Source organism: Dreissena polymorpha, chromosome 3 (genome assembly GCF_020536995.1).
Source record: "Dreissena polymorpha isolate Duluth1 chromosome 3, UMN_Dpol_1.0, whole genome shotgun sequence".
Classification (NCBI taxonomy): Eukaryota; Metazoa; Mollusca; class Bivalvia; order Myida; family Dreissenidae; genus Dreissena; species Dreissena polymorpha.
Window position 1 is genome coordinate 137,490,440 of NC_068357.1, and position 18,447 is coordinate 137,508,886.

General features: G+C 32.3%; 1 protein-coding gene across 2 annotated transcripts in view; it reads right to left on the reverse strand.

Annotated features, from left to right (window-relative positions):
- Window positions 1–18,447, reverse strand: part of LOC127871615 (neprilysin-1-like) — a 120,801-nt gene that overhangs the window by 83,395 nt on the left and 18,959 nt on the right. Inside the window, exons 1-3 of one of the 2 annotated variants that reach the window (XM_052414712.1) lie at window positions 17,503–17,843; window positions 16,950–17,010; window positions 9,352–9,428 (exon numbers count right to left, since the gene is read on the reverse strand). The gene's annotated coding sequence lies outside the window, so the exon portion shown is untranslated. Of the gene's footprint in view, window positions 1–9,351; window positions 9,429–16,949; window positions 17,011–17,502; window positions 17,844–18,447 lie in introns of those variants that run through there. The other variant, XM_052414713.1, reaches the window with a different exon arrangement.

Sequence of the window (18,447 nt, forward strand, 5' to 3'; positions counted from 1 at the left end):
ATTATGCCCCTGGGGTCAAATATGACCCCGCCCCGGGGGTCACAAAATTGAAAATTTGCTTTTATAAGGCCTATTTTGTGAAAACTTTCAAAATCTCCCGTCCATAACCATTGGGCCTAGGGCTATCAAATTTGGTATGTAGAGACATCTAATAGTCCTCTACCAAATTTCTTCAAATTATGCCCCGGGGGTCACAAAATTGAACATATGCTTATATAAAACCTATTTTGTGCAAACTTTACAAATATTCTTGTCCATAACTGTAGGGCCTAGGGCTACCAAATTCGGTATGTAGTGACATCTAATAGTTCTCTACTTAGTTTGTTCAAATTATGCCCCTGGGGTCAAATTTGACCCTGCCCCGGGGGTCACAAAAATGAACATACGCTTGATATATCCGCGGCCCGCGAAATCTCTCCGCATTTTACACTGGTAGATTCTGCTTAAGCATTTTTAAAACGAGCGATATAATTGGCTGTCGTTTTCCCAATCTTCCAATTAAAATCGGTTTCTTAAAATGTGTTTGGTATTTCGTATGCAAATGGCGCCGTTGTGAAGTGAAAATTAAGATTATTGAAATGACAAATAGCAATCGAATTAACGACTGACATCATATAGTTTGATAGGAATAATTAAATGTGTTTGTCAACGAAAAAGACTACGTTTTAGATACAAGAAACACATATTTTGTTTAGAAATGTGCACAGTGAATTTGTGTCACGGAAACCGGTGTTTCTGTTTGCAAATTGGAGTTAGGTCTTCTCACGAAGTAAAACAATTTAGAAGAGGATCTTTCAAACATGGAAATAGACAAACATTATTTGATTTATATGATAGTGGATCTGTGTATAATCTGATTCATATGCATATTCTGCTTTATTATGTTTGTCACGCTGTTCAGTTAATTGAAATAGCATTGAACTAAAGATGTGAAATGCAAGATATTGAAAGGTAAACAAATTAAATATATTAATTTAACTCAGTTTAATACATCATTAACACAAGAAGAACACTCAAGTGTGTTTGTTTATATTTAGTCCATTAACTTTGTTTGTATATAACATTTTATTAAAAATTTGTATTGTTTTGTTTGTTTTCACCAAATGGTTAGTATTATTCGTTTATGTTAACATTCTCAAAATTCTTGTTTTATTATATTTATCAATTTTTTATTTGAATGACATCATTTTAAGATTTATAAACAGATTGCAAAAAATATTTGTTCAAGATAAACTTAACAACAGAGTGTTACATTGAAATTAAGTGATTTTAATATTCAGTAGCAAAAAAGGAAGGAGAATCCAACTTAAAAAAGATGTATCTATTAAAAGTATATTCTACTGATGCAGTTAACAATCCCCTTGTTTATAACATGACTGCCGCTAAGTCTATTACTAGCAACCTATCAGAGAATAGGTCAGATACCTTATTTCAATATATGGCAATCCTAGTAACAAACGTCAGATGGAAAAAGTAAAGGAAAGTTAGGTCAAGCTAATTGTTTGTCATTATATCTCTTTAAACCTCACGCCATATGCAAGTAGTGTTGCCATGATCGCAACATCTTGATGAATTATAATTCAATTTTTTGTCTCATAAACATTTACTTTGTTTAACAAACAACCTCTACAAAGTTATCATTCCTACTGCCTTTCGGCACCTCATGAACCTGAAAAACTCGTAAATTTATGTTTCTTCAGGCTAATATCTTCTTTGTACAATATACAATTTCTTCAGCACGTTAACAATCCTGCTACACTCACCAATGCCTCAAGAATGAAGTAAAGTTCAGGTGATCTACGTCATTAGGTATTTTGCATATGTCATGAACTATAGAAGTAACAGAAACTTTGAAACCTACAAACACCTTTTGGAATTTTGGAAAAAGATTCATGATTAAATGAAGGAACTTTCATTAATCTTGTAGAACATGCGTAGATTTGATCTTCAGCATCTAAAAATATGTGAAATAGAAAGAACGACAATATCTTTTGGAGAGATAAATGTACCTACGTTATAAGCAAAGGACCTGTGCGACAATTCCCGGGCTTTTTAGTCTGTTTAGTTAACACCGTAGTAACGTTTTCCATGTATAAAAATGCTCACCCTTCCAACTTTAAGCGTCCAGTGGGACGAGGGATAGAAAGAGAAAGTCACATGCTTGAGTACATTTCAACCCATGCGCATGGCACGCTTTTTTCGCATAAAAAAAGCAGTGGAGCGATACAGGGCTACCATGGCCCTCTTGATACAGTTTCATCTGAAAATCTGTAGTAGTAATAGAAATGTAACTAACTGAACTTCTTTATTGCAAGGTTGATAGGAATGCGATGCCAGCTGCTGTGTTTCCAATACAATAAAATCTTTAAATGGGTCCTCTACAATGCCATTATCAATTTTTTGAGACAATCAATAATACATGTGAAAATAAAGGTAGGGAATAAAATAACACTTTGACTGGTTTATAATTGGAGAGTACGAATATAAGAAAAGTGACACTTGAGATTTTGCATCACTTCAACTTAATCTGCACTTTAAATTATCTGATTTAACAAAATTTAGCTGTATGTAAAGATTAACCAAGCATGTATAAATATTAATATGAAATGGTATATTTTTAACAATCAAACTGTAGATCTGCTTGACAATAACAAGAATATTATTTGAAGAAAAAAGTTTGGGCCAGGCGGTTCCCCAACTGTGCCAAGCGGTTCACCAATTGTGTGAAGCGGTTCCCCAACTATAGTGTCCATAGGATTAACCCCTTCCCACTCAGATGAAAAGTGAAAATGACTATGTGCAAACAGCATAAGACCAAAACAGCCTGCGAGTAACTAATGCAGTCTGTTCAGGTTGTATGCTGTTTGCTGCGCATCAATATCTAAGGGTTGGAAATGACACATTTAAAATTTGAATCTAGTAAGAAAGGTCTTTAATTAAAATAACTTTCTAAGGGACTACAAATGCGCAAAAATACTTATCTTAATAGTGGTAAATGGTTAAAAAGCTATTTCTTACCCATCGACCATTCCCTCATGCATATACATAGTTAGTCCTCTTATACTTATAAGTGATCCTTAGATAACAAAATATTAACCCTTTGCATGCTGGGAAATTTGTCGTCTGCTAAAATGTTGTCTGCTGAATTTCTAAAATTAGCATTTTCTTCGATTTTTTTTCCAAAGAATACTATCAGAATAGCAAACAGTTTGGATCCTGATGAGACGCCACGTTCTGTGGAGTCTCATCTGGATCCAAACTGTTTGCAAAGGCCTTTAAAATTCGGTTCTCGCACTGAAAGGGTTAAGAAAATAACAGAATCATTCCAAACTATTCATGATTCTGGTAATTGCACACTTTATATTTTTAGAAATTATAAATGATGATAATTCAAAATATATAAAAGAAGATGTATTTTCAGCATGAGTCTAGGTCATTTGTGGTTTTAAGCTCCATGATTTATAGTTTGATTTTATTTTAAGAATCTGTAACATTTTTTTTTAAATGTCATTCCCACAATCAACTGAACAAGTTGCTTTAAATGCATCTAAATTATGCACAACAAATCTATTAATCATGTTGCAAAGGCATAAGACAATGATGCTATTATGCTAAATCATACAATCAAAAGAAATCTATCAATCAAAAGGCACTAATTCAAATAAAATTGAAATCATTGAATTTGTTCACATTTATAATCTCTATACTTGTACAGTAACATTTCAATACAGATGGCATTGTTAAGCAAAATACTTGTTTGAATGTGCTCTGGATAGAATATTGGATGCAAAAACTATTTTTTCACAAAACTGTCTGAATCCAAAATGGCAAGCAACACAAATAGTATTGCACCATGATAACCATATTATTTGTTCTAGAGAAGACAACTTATTACCTTAATCATTTGATGTTCCCTCTCAATAGCCATTGTGTGGTAACACAAAGAAAAACATTTCTTTAGCTTAGCTCTGTCATGCAACATTACAATATTTTCTGTACATTTTCGTATGTGATTTCAATGATATTTGAAATGTTTAGTACAGTTGCATACATGCCATAAATTTTCAGACCATTTCCGGGACATTGAGCTAAATTTTTACGGGACTTTTGCCAATTTTCCGGGACATGTACACATATAGCGATATATATAGACATATATGCATTTTTGGTTCGCATTTTGTTTTCACATCGGAAATTGCTAAGTTCAAAAGCCTATCCGAATTAAGACTAATCCGAAATACACTGATACTTCTTTAATGACTTTATTCATTTATAATATTAATAATAAATCATGAAATCAAAACATACATTCATATAAAAAATACATACATACGTACACGGAAGTCATTTATTAACACAATCACAATAAAAAAACAACAACACAGTAGATCGTACACTCAAATCCGGACCATTGAGTACACACCGGTTTGACTGACAATAGCACATGTAATGACGTCACCAAGTATGTATAGAATGAAATCCGGACGCTATGTACATCAGTTGCAAACGTGTTTCGCGGCAACATACATTTCGCTAACAATCTTGGTGTTGAAGCACGCTGTTTTTGTCTTGAAACTTTCATGCGCGTTTCACTTTTTTTTGCTGGGACAGGAGACGAATCTGCCCGGACGTTTTGACACGGTGAACGCAATTCAAATTCACTTATTATTTTTATTGTTATAATTTCTTGTTTAAAACAAGAGAGAAATAAACCTAGTGAGGATGACACTTTTATATGCTAAATTTATTACTCAACTTCTTTGCCGGTTAAACGTGCGAACATTACCTGCTTTTAACTTTTTACTCAACGATGTTGGACTTCAGATGTGTGAACAACTCCTTTACGCAGCGGGACATTATTACGTAGTATATTAAAGTCAATTAACAACCACATTAAACAATGCGGCCTTTTCGGTTTGACTGCGAGCGTGAGACAATCGATATGATAACAGGACCCCTGTTAATTGATTAATTTTGTCACGTAGCATAGTCACCTTTTCGGGTAGGCATTGTCATGGAGACGCTGCGGGATTAGAGGGAACACAGCTCGATTCGAGGTGCAGTAAAGCGTAATATAAGATACATGTATATTTGGATTTTGTAAAATCCGGGACATTTGACAGATTTCTGGGACTGCGGGACATGTTCTTCATTTCCGGGACAATCCCGGACAATCCGGGACCTATGGCATGTATGACACTTGAATTTATATGTTGAAACAACCCTACCATGCCAAACAACAACAACAACAAAACTCATTATCTTTCATTTGAAAACAAAATCATCACTGCTGATTACTTTTCTTTTACATTTTTAATCAAGCTTCTTTAGAACGAGGAATTCTTTTTTTCCATGTCCTCATTTACATTTCATTGATGATAACTGATTATTGCTCCAATTATGTCATGGTGAATAAAGCAATGGAACGAAGGATAGTCGTGCTTCATTTAACTCTGGTCTTATTCTCATTCATATGCTTGATGTAAAAGTAATTGTAGTAATGTAGCAGAAATTATAAATTTTTATCTGAATCTGGAATTGGTTTGGAGTCTGACTGTGTTTGTGTAGATATACGATGATATGTCATTGAACGTGGTCGTCTCTGCTAAATTTATTGAATATTTACAAACTAATTTTCCATTTACAATTGCTTATTGGCAAAATTAGCAACGATTAAAGTGTTTTATCTATAGTATTTTTTTATAAATTGTTAATTGATTTAATTTTAATTGATAATTGATATTTTTGCTAATTGTCTTTATGACAATTAGACATTTTTTATTTTGTAATTATAATTAAACACTTGTTAAGACTGTAATTTGGAGATAAATATTGATAACATTGAATAAACTTACATTAAAATAAGTGATTTTAAAGATAATTATAATTGTAATTATACATACCCAGGTTAATAGATCTTTTACTGCAAACAATTAACGAGTTCAAGTCAGATAACAATTAGACACAAGTTCAGGTCAGTAAATACCGGTAAGTAATAAACAAGATATGTGTTTGTCAGAAACACTATGTCCCCTTCTGCGCCACTTTGAAGCTATATATTTGACCTTTGACCTTGAAGGATGACCTTGACCTTTCACCACTCAAAATGTGCAGCTCCATGAGATACACGTGCATGCCAAATATGAAGTTGCTATCTTCAATATTGCAAAAGTTATAGCAAAATGTTAAAGTTGGGGCAAACAAACACACCAACAGACAGGGCAAAAACAAGTCCCCCAGTATAGTGGGTGGGGGACATAAAAACAAGTTATTACTGTAAATTAAAAGTAATTAGCACTACATTTCCTCTATAAAACTAACTTAATTTCCTCCCAATCACCATATTTATCTACTTGATTGAAAAGTGAAATTGAAAATCTGAAAAGGATAAATTAAATAGCTGCTTCACATGACTTCTCTCCCACTCTCTCTAATTACCAAATAAAATGATCATAAATTACACCTTGAATCATTCCATGCATTCCTTTTACATAGTTTGCAAGATTTTTCTAATTATTTTTCAAACATGTATAACAACCAATCAGATGAAAATGTAGTGCAGACTGGTTTTGCTTATAACTTTGTTCTATAAAGGATATTTTTAATTATTAAGAATGTTGATATCCTCATTCTAACGTCATTCAATTTAAAGTCAGTGGTGTGTTACTTTAAATTTATTTAAGATTTCATTATGCTGTCAGCTTGTAATATTATTTGGTCATAAAATAATAGATTTTCTCTTTATGCTTGACACATGAGAAGCAATTTGGATATTAATGCTCCAGACATTTATTTTAAGACATGAACAGGATTTCAAATATTATTAATTTTCATGACATGTATTTTCAACATGTATTTGCATATGTCAATGTTCAAGACAAGTGCTTTTAAAGCAAATACAAATTAGGTCCCTGTCCCGCTTAGATACAGATTTTGACCCATTTGTTGACCCTTAAAAATTTAATTTTATCAAAATGCCTACCCATAGATACTGATGAGTAGCAAACAGCATAAAACCTGAACAGACTGTGATATACCGGCTGTTCCGGTTTTAATCTGTTTGCACATAGCAATTTTCACTTTGCTTCTGAGTGGGAAAAGGTTTATTAAATGCACACACTGGAAACAGCTTGTATTTATGAACACCGGCTTTGAATTTACTCCATTTTTTGGAAATGAACCCAGTTTAATTATATGAGCTGAGGGAAAACCAGGCTGAATGCATACGCGTAAAATGTTGTCCCAGAGTAGCCAGACTGAGTGCAGTCTGCACAGGCTACTAGGGATGACACTTTCCCTTCCTTGTATACAATTTTTCTTTAAAGGGAAGTCTCTTCTCACAAAAGCACACACATTTTCATGACAAATTTTTCATGAAAGTTTAAGCAATAAATTGCGCTACTAACCCAGTTTTTCCACCTATAATGACCTTTTACATAACGCCAGCAGAGCCGAATGAATACATTTAAATAAATTATTACATTGGTTGATTTGAGCAAAATCTCCCAAAACATTGGCAACATCACCGCATGACAGGTAAATTCCATCCCTAAGACTGTCAAAGCTGGGTCAGTAAATCATCGGGGGAAGACAGGATATAATATCAACAAACGCCTTATGCTGATAACACAGTATTTCTTTTAAATATCAAAAAACAAGATTTTATAGGGTAAATGCCATTTGTCTTGTATTGTGAGACAAATACCAAAACAATAGTGCCCATGATAGATGGGAAATGTGTGACCGTATGCAAGCCAAATTAGGTTACTGACATTTGCTAGTTTGCAATAATTAGCATAGTGTGACTTCAATTTTGGATCACAAATAATCGTGGTTTGATATTCCATTTACAAGACAAAATGAGATTTTTAAAGACCCACGTTATGAGAAAATGGGTCCTATGCAATATGCTGCAAACGTAACTCAATACCATCTTTTCATGAAATACATATTGAATAGATAACTCTGGAGTTATCATGAAACCTTTCAGCTTTTTTATAGTAGAAACCAAAGAATCTCACCACACTGCTTATGCACAGTGCATATGCCATTACTTCATAAAACCAATTATTTTCTAAATGCACGTATGTAACAGTGTTATTTGAATGTGTGGAAAGAAAATGCGTCTTAATCATATATCAATGCACTATATGTTTTGATGATGAAGAAATACATTCATAATAAATGATGTGATATCACGTAGAAAAATTTGTATCTACTAACACTATTGTGTGATTTTAATATATGTGCACTTCATAACAAACATTTCATGCAGTGTATATGCAATAATCTAAGTGATAACAAGACCATAACAATACTTAAACGTTGGTTTTTAATTTAATATTAAATAGAAAGGTAAATTTCTACCTTTATTTGAAAGTCAGGTTATGCGCCGAATATCTTTTTTTAAAGAAATTTCTTGTCTTTATATGACCTAGTGACCAAAATTTTGTTCAAGTATTAAACTCAGCCCAAACCCACTTTCTAACAAAGCCAAGATTTTATTGGCCAAAATTTCGGACAAATTTTCATGACGGTTATTTGCACAACAAATGTGGCCTCTAGCAGAGTTTTCACAAGTTTTAATTTTTAGCGGACTTTCTGACCTAGTTTAGACACCATGGCAACCCAGTTTAAAACTCTGCTTTATATCAGTGGCACAAACCAAGTTTCCTTAAGATTGGGTAATAAATGTTTCCTCTAGACTGTTCAAAAGCCTTTTCTTTAATTTGACCTTTGACCTAGTTTTTGCCCCAGTTTCAACTCTGCTCAGATTTAATTGACACAAACATTTTTACCATGTTTCATGAAGATTGGACAATAAATCTGGCCTCTAGATATTTCAAAGGCTATGTCTTTAATTTGACAATTGACCTAGTTTTTGACCCCAACAAAGAGTTCATTAGGAAACATGTTCAAATTTCATGGAGATAATAAATGTGAATTCAAATGTGTTCTAAAGCTTTTCCATTAATTTGACTTTTACTTTTTGACCCCACTTGTCCCCCCGCTTTGAACTTGGCTAAGTTATTATTGGGATAAATGTTCTAAACCATTAGTTTCATTCAGATTGGGCAATTAATGCAGCTATTAAAGTGTTCACAAGACAAATATTGATTGCACACAACACACAACAGACAAAGGGCGACCACAAAAGCTCACCATGAGCAGTGCTCAGGTGATCTGAATATAAAGGTTATACATGTAATAAATTAAAACCTTCAATTACTTTATGTGATTAAAAAAGAAGCTATGTGCACAGATAAACCAAGTAAGTGGGATATTATAATACATGTATAATAATAATGTATTGAGGTTCCAACAAGGATTCTATAAGAATTTATGTCTTACCTGATAGGAAATGTGTCTTCAAATGCTTCTGATGATGAAATGTAATATCTCCTGACATGGTCGGACACACATGATATCTGTTGAGAACATAAACAACACTTATGGTTTTAAATATACATTTGAGCCATGCTATGTGAAAAGGGGGTTTAATGCATGTGTGTAAAGTGTCGTCCTAGATTAGCCTGTGCAGTCTGCATAGGCTTATCAGGAACGACAATTTTCGCCTAAAACTAAATTTTTGATAAAAATATCATAAAAGCGGAAAGTGTTGTCCCTGATAAGCCTGTGTATTAATATTAATACATTAACTTAACTAAATGTGACTTGTTCACAGATTTTTTTATTTTTTGAAAAATGTCATTAAATGAATCTACTTTATCAGTTGCCATAGGTTTAAATAATTATGATAATGATGATCATAAAAAACACATACATTTTTAACACTTTTCTTAGTCAGATGTGTTATATTTTGCTTGTTTTCATATCATGCATAAGCTTTGTTTTTTAATCTTTTTTTTAAATAAATTTTTATTGACAATTTTCATTTTGCCGAATTATGAACAAGTTCTTTTAAAAGAGCCAATACAGAGCATCACTTACTGTTTTTATAACACATGTGATAATTATGTAGCCTATATAAACACTAATAGACTTATAAATAATATATTATTATTTATACATTGATTCAAGTTTGCAATATGCAAATATAGAACTGCAGCATTTATTTATATAATCATTAAAAAACTGTATTATGTGAGTTTGGAATAAGACATCAAACTGGGATTGGACATTATTTTGGTGATTTTCTCAAACAAAACTATTCATTTCATGATCTGAATTTATTTTTGTAATATTTTATCTATACTACATGCTTGATAAGCAATTTTCCATGACTTTTTCATTAACAGTGATTGTATTTTCATCAGTTTTACTGTATTTTTAAACTGTGTCCATGGGCCGCATGGACACAGTTTCATTTCATGAGGATTTAAAAACAAATCAATAAACAATCCAGTTTTGCAGTAAAATTAATTTAAATGATGCTATTATATATGCAAGTATCCGTTTTAATTATAATTTGTCAATCTAAATAAATACAAAACTGCAAATTATGCACTTCTGAAAAAATACAATTTATTCCCAAATAGTGCTGCAACAATACGCCAAAAACTGTATTGCAATATATTGTCAGTTCAAAAACTCGTATTGCAAAATATCGCAATATATTGCTAACTTGTACCAAAATTATATCTTGCCAATTACCCGATAATCCCGTATATTCCAGTTTTAAAGCAAATTTTGGTAAATATTTACTATACCGGTAAATGTGCTCAAGAATAACAAGAAACACAATCAAATACATTTTGACATTTGTTACTATTTAAAGATGTGATGAAATAACGTCCAACCGGGGCGTTTTTTTCCACTGAACACACGTAATTCACCTGACGTGATGTTCCCGTTTTTATACAACAAAAAATACACCCATGCTTTCCATGCGACGTTCTACATGTCTGTATAATTTTCGCGCGCTTTTTATTGAGACAAAGGGTAAAGCACTTTTTATTTGACGCTATAATTTTTTATTGTTGCATTAGCATTCAATTTTGAAGCATATTTCCGAAATTTGGATTACAAATTTAATAATGATAAATTCAGAATCGAATGAAACATTCACTTGGCGCAATCAATTCAAGGATAATATGTTCAAAAGCATCGAATGAATGCTCCGATGTAACAACGCTACTCCGTATAATATACTTTTCAGAATGCTATTTTTACAAAAAAATTTATTTACACTGCTTTGTTCTGTTTACCTTGTTATCATTATTTCGGATGGCTTTTCTGGACGCAATATGAATGAATTTTTGTAAAATTTTCGTACTGGTATGATGAAAATCGTATCGCAATACAATATGCGGATTGCGTATTGCGATATATACCGATATACCGGTATATTGTTGCAGCACTATTCCCAAATTGATGTCTTATTCCAACTTCACATAATACTGTGTTTTTAATTAATGATGTCATCTGAACATATTGGTTGAAACACATTCTATGCTTCAGTTTGCCATTCCAGATAGGCCAGACCAATAATAAATATTCTGTACATTAAATAGGACAATACTATAATAATACATCATGTATAAACATTTCAGATGTTAGTTTGTAACAGAGACGTCTCCGATTCGTAGAAATGAAGCCATACAAGATTTTCACTGCCATTATGTCACATTAAAAGGGTTTCCTCTGTTTTATTTCCAAATGTTGTATCAGAGTAGTAATTTCTCAATAAAATCAGTTATTACATTAGTTTTAAAGTTGTTGTTCCAGCAGTTTATTGAAGCATGCACACACACACCGTAATTTTCTTGAAAGCAAAAAGTATTTTCAAAGTCAAATACCGTATAAACTATCCTCTTAAAAAATATACAGAAATTATAGGTTTAATAAAATAATTATTTAAAAACAAGAGAATTTTTTTATATAATTTTTCCTTTAAAGAATTCAGATTTAGAATCAAAGAATTTTCTAGATAATCTAGAATATAATTTATATTCTTCAAAAAGATAATTCTTGAACAGTTTAAAAGTCTGATTCTAGAAATAGTGTTCTTCATATAAGGTTCTAGAAAAAAAATATTCACTTCAAATAAAATTCTAACAATATATTACTATTTTTTTAAGTGTTTCAAGCAAAAACTTACCAGCCCTTAGGCCAATTTTTTTTTATTAAAATGATTTTCGGATTTTTTGTCTAAAAGTGTCGGGTTGGAGGACGGAAAAAAAACGATGTGTTTGTGAAACACAATGTCCCCCTATATGATGTTTGACCTTGAAGGATGACCTTGACCCTTCACTCAAAATGTGCAGCTCCTTGAGATACACACGCATTTCAAATATAAAATTGCTAGCTTCAATATTGCAGAAGTGACATTACATGAGCAATTTTGACCCATATATTTGACCTTGAAGGAAGACCTTGACCTTGACCTTTCACCACTCAAAATGTGCAGCTCCATGAGATACACATGCATGCCAAATATCAAGTTGCTATCTTCAATATTGCAAAGGTATTCATAAAATAAGCGATTTGGGCCACATATATTTGACCTCTGACCTTGAAGGATGACCTTGACCTTCCACCACTCAAAATGTGCAGCTCCATGAGATACACATGCATGCCAAATATCAAGTTGCTATCTTCAATATTGCAAAAGTTTTCAAAAAATAAGCGATTTGGGCCACATATATTTGACCTCTGACCTTGAAGGATGACCTTGACTTTTCACCACTAAAAATGTGCAGCTCCATGAGATTCACATGCATGCCAAATATCAAGTTGCTATCTTCAATATTGCACAAGTATTCATAAAATGAGCGATTTTGGCCACATATATTTGACCTCTGACCTTGAAGGATAACCTTGACATTTCATGAAGTTGCTATCTTCAATATAGCAAAAGTTATTGCAAAATGTTTAAGTTGGCGCAAACCAACCAACCAACCAACAGACCAACCAACAGACAGGGCAAAAACAATATGTCCCCCATTACTATAGTGGGGGACATAAAAAAAGATGGGTGACCAAATATGCACTCATTTTAAAAATGTTAAAAATGTTATGGTACATGTATGAAGTTCTTTTTACTAAGCAACCACAGTGATTTTTTTCAAACATGTTGATGTGCAGAATGATCATAATCAGACTGTAGGTCTTGATGTGCAGTTTTTAAATTAGTTTGAATTTTAAAAATATCTTAACTAGTTTAAAAATTAGGCAATTTTTTCACTTGTCTATATAAATAAACTTTTTGGTGATTTTTTTATGGTCTTTTTTCACAAGGAATCCATATTTTGCATTAAAAATACTTTATCTCAACAAACAACCAATAAGCTATTGAGGTTTAAAATGAACATTTTTAGTTTATTGTCCAGTAAAAATCAATACCGCAGACAAATACAAATAGCATAATAAAACGCTTTTCAGGGGTTTTACTGGCCCAAAAAAAGTTGTCGCCACTTTATCGCGGTGTGAAAAACGCCTGTAATTCAAACTTAATCAATAAGGACAATCGTTTAAGGAACCTTACTACATTAATGAATAATGGCATTTACTTTTATTTATTACTCTGAGAAGTATGTAAATACATAAATAACAATAAGTACCTTCATAAGTCTTAATATTAAAAGCTTTATTTTTATATAAATAACATTTTTTCCACTTGAACCAACATAATATAATAACGTTTACAATAATGTAACAGTATGCTGCATAAATGTTTCAGAATTATTTATTAAAACCTAGAATCACACAAATATATATCATCTGAAAGGAAAAATAAATCAAACATCAGAAAATAAAGCATCTCTATTCAAATTGTTTAACAGTTTATACATTTGGTCATTTGGACATGATATTCATCAACTTCTGTTTATTATCAAATTTCACAATTTCTAAAACAAAACCTTTTGTTAAAAGGTTTTCTATTATTTGTGGTGGTTGATTTCCAGGTTCAATTACATTAATATTTTTTCACATCTATTTCTTGACAGAAAGGCCCAGGCAGTGCTTTCCACAGGATTTTTGTCAGGCGCCCCTCCCGATGTTGATTTTTTTATATATTTAACTTGTCCATTCACGTTCTGTGGTGCGTTATAACTCAAAGAAAAACAGCGTCAAAAGACGTCATTTGGTGCGCTATGACTCTTAAAAAAATCCCCCAGTCATTAAAAAAAATATATAATTTGTTATCTTGTTAAATTGTTTTAAAACTTTACCACACAGATAGTAAAATCCCGACTCGAACGATTCCCCAATACATCCATTTCAACCCGACTCTATTACTGTATACTTACTAGTTATCAAGTTTCAATTTATTACCCGATAATCCCGTTTATTGCGTTTTTATAAATCACTTTCTGGTAAAGATTTGATAAAATATTGCCTCTGAACATGCGTCAATCCACTGACGTGTTGTGTGCTTGTTAAAATGCTGCATAATTTTCGCTCTTTTTAATTGAGAAAAAGATTCGACACAAAAAAAATTTGCACTGCTAATTTGAAGCAAGAATATTTTAACGTTGCGGTAACATTTACATTCGGAAGTGTGTTTCGGAGTGTGTTTCGGATTAAAAACGCGTTAACATCGACTTACGGGAATGGGTTTCGGATAACATTTATTATTCCCAATTGAGATTTCAACAAATATTAGCAGTTGCGTTATGAATTCAACGATAATTTGTTTTAACACTTTACAAGTCGAATAAATGTTTTAAAGGAATTATGCATGAAATTCACGTTGTCCACGAGGATTACGGCCGGTTGCCATCATCAGTCTTCTAAGTATCGATTATCGGACGAAACATTTACAAGTGTGTGTAATTAATTTAACGAAAATTTGTTAAAGCGCATTACGTGTCAAATAAATGTCAGAAAAACGAGGTGAATCAGTTCTATAAAATTTTTAATGGACATGATGAAATATACATGTACTTGAATTAAATTGTTATCGCATAATTGTAACCGGGAGTTATTTGCACAACTTAATCGCTATAAGTAATTAATTGTTAACCACTTGCAATTAATTTCTCGTATTAATTATGAGTCAAAGGTAACACTTGTTTACAGTAAAAAGGTGTGATGATGATGCCCGAAACCGTCTTTAATGTACTGTACTAGTTACCAGTTTTATATTACGTAAATGGTACAACTTCTTGCTTATCAAGCTGCAATAAACTCTTACTTCGTGCCCGACGTCAATCAAAAATAATGGTCGATAGTTAACCCCGCCCTAATAAGCATTCGCGTAACCGATTGGACGATGAACTTTACAGTTTGACGACTGGAAAGTTGCCTGATACATCCTTGTCAGCATTTAAATGACTGTGTCATGTGGCTAGAATAATCGATACGCGCGTCATGCTATTCTCTTATCAGTGGATTATCCATTACCCCATGTGGTGTTTATGGCGATTACTTGTGAAAGTAGGTACCGAGTGCTCTTTTAAAACAGGGAATATTGATACACTGATAGAGAAACCTTGATTTTTTTCAATCTCCACTTTCTTTTAATGAAAAATACACTGATCGGACAATTTCAAGCGCCCCGGAGACTCTGATTTCGAAATTCAAGCGCCCCGGCGAGGGATCGTTAAATGGCATGTGCAAAGCCCTGGGCCCAGGATAATTGCCACCATCCATTCTTGTTGTCTGAAATAACACAAAACATATTTGTGCAAACTATATACAACAAATCAACACATAAATATCACTATCTTTATATATGTCCAAATATTAACATATCCAAAATATAGTACATCGAGTGAAGGACCTACTTTTGATTTCAGAAATAGTTGGTATCTTAATTAAAATATATCGTTCCCAGAACATTTTAATAATGGAACTGTTAAACACAAATGCCTGTTGAAACAAGTTAACATGGGTTTTTGTCATGGTATTGATTAAATGTTGTTGTATCTTAAAGAAAGATTAAAGAAATAGCGTCCCTAATAATCGTTATAATTATTGATCTTCGTGACAGTTTATCCCAGTATAACATAATTGATAGTTCAATGGCATAAAGGAGCTGTTAATCAGATAATCACCCCCATAAACGTGACTATTTTATTTGGACATTCATGGTTTGAAATCGTTTTAGAAACTGTTGATTTTGCGATTTTTTAACTTTTGGTACGAACCAGTTCGGAACAAAACCAAAGTTTCGTACCCATTGAAACCAACGAAAAAACACATATTATATGCACAAATTCGTCACTACAACTACATTAAACAACACATAAAATTTTATTCCATAAAATATGACCGTATTTGTGCGTAAAATATGGAATGTTTAAAGTAGATAGGCGTAAATGGGTTTCGCATTGCGAGCACCTGTTAAATTAAAATCGTTCTTTTCTTATTGCTTTCATAATATTTTTTAGTCATTTTAATACTATCAAATTTATAAAATTGTAAAGAAATAATGAAATATTTACTTACAAATCAATTCCATTCAGGATTTCATTTGACGGTTGCATAATTATTGGGAAATTAGCAGACTTTGCTGATGAAAGCGTTGTAGCGTTCTTCAACTTCTTGCACAAACAATGATGGCGTAGCTGTTGGTAAATTCCAGCACATGTACATGTACACGATGAAGGAGGTTCACGTATTAATGTGGGTAATTAAAACTGGGTTTATTATGAGGATTTATAACTCATTTGAACTTTTTCTAAAACCCGGCAAGCGTTTCGTGTTTAAAAGCCACCTTTTGGCATCTGAAAAAAGATTATTTTTTTTTAGTTTCGTCAAAAATTGGAGTCGGCGGGTCCGAAAATCATTTTAATAAAAAATTCTGGCCTTAAATTGGTTAAAACCTCAAATCCTTTGCATTAAAGACCAGGGCTTACCTGCCATTCAAAACTTGGCTATAGAGCCAGAGGAAGCCCTGATAGACGGTTCAATTTAGGCGGTGATGACAGTTTTGATCATTGTATTAATATTTAGAGTTCTTTTATAAAAGTATTGCATAAGAACAATAATATCTCTCATGAATGAGTAGCTGGAGTTTCATTATTTGCTATATTACTTACACCTTTTTTTATCTCCCTGTAGTATCTTGGGTAACATCAAGGCTGTAACACTTTGAGTGGTCTGCAAATGTTAAAAAATGTCCTCAACTCCTGGCGAAGTAAGTAATTTAACATCTCTCTGTAGTAAAACAATTCATACATTCAGTAATCCTTCATGTATTTTTTTTAAACTCATGCTTTAACTATTAGAGCAAGCACATAATAAAGTGTAGAAAAAACGCATTATTCAGTAAACATCTTCTAGCAGCAGATGGGTTAAATTCTGATGTAATGATTGTAAAAATAATATTTACATGTTTGTAAAATCCATGCACATATAGGACTAATAAAACATCAAAATTTAGTACTTATTTAAGTTTACTTTTAGAGACCAATTACGTGAACAGTGTTTTCAGACACATGATTGTCATTCCATTAAATATATGTTCCAATTGAACCGATTGGCCATTTTATGATCTGGTCAATGTATATATAAAATTGTCATTATGCTTTACTCTCCAAAAACTGTTTATATTAATAAAAATCTTCAATGAATCAAAATGTTTCAACTTACATCTTCTTTACAATCTGTATTAGCACACATTCTCTTCTTGGCATCATTACAAAAGATGCTCTTCACTGTAAAGTGCTTATAGTTATTCCTTCGCTTCAAATCTAATACTTCCTTTTTAATTGCTGATATAAAGTGAGACAAGCTGCTGAAGATTACAAGACTGTCATTAACCTCTTGCATGCTGGGTAATTTGTCTTCTGCTAAAATGTCGTCTGCTGAATTTCTAAAATTAGCATTTTCTTCTATTTTTTTCAAAGAATACTATCAGAATAGCAAACAGTTTGGTTCCTGATGAGACGCCACGTTCTGTGGCGTCTCATCTGGATCCAAACTGTTTGCAAAGGCCTTCAAATTCTGGTTCCAGCGCTCAAAGGGTTAATATGCATTTATCTTGAAATCTTATTCCTCATTCCAACAACATTCTTCACATTTTCACGTTTAATAATGTTATTTCTCACTCTTCAATACTCCAGTTTCTTTTTTTTTATGTGATCATTTAAAATGATTACAATTTAATTCTTTCTATTTTTTTGCTGTGCATTTACTTTTGATAACTTTAAAAGTCCCAAATGTAATTCCTCATTTGAATTCATTTCACATCAACAACATTGTACATTTCAGATGAAGTATATTTCTCAACATTTTCACATCCCATTAATTTTTGTCACAGTCAAACTTTCATCTCAATTTCTATTTTACATTTGACATTTATTACATTTCCCATTAAACTAAATTTCACATTCCATGATTGTGATTTTGAAACACTCCAACTTCGACAATATTGTCTATCTGCATTTCACATACAATTTACATCTGTGTAACTCTCTCTCTCCCATTAAATGTTTTTCTATTCAACAGTTTACGATTCAATATTCAGGCCAGCATCTTAATTGAGATCAATATTTTCTTGCTAAATTTCATAAAACACTTCCATTATTTCTATCC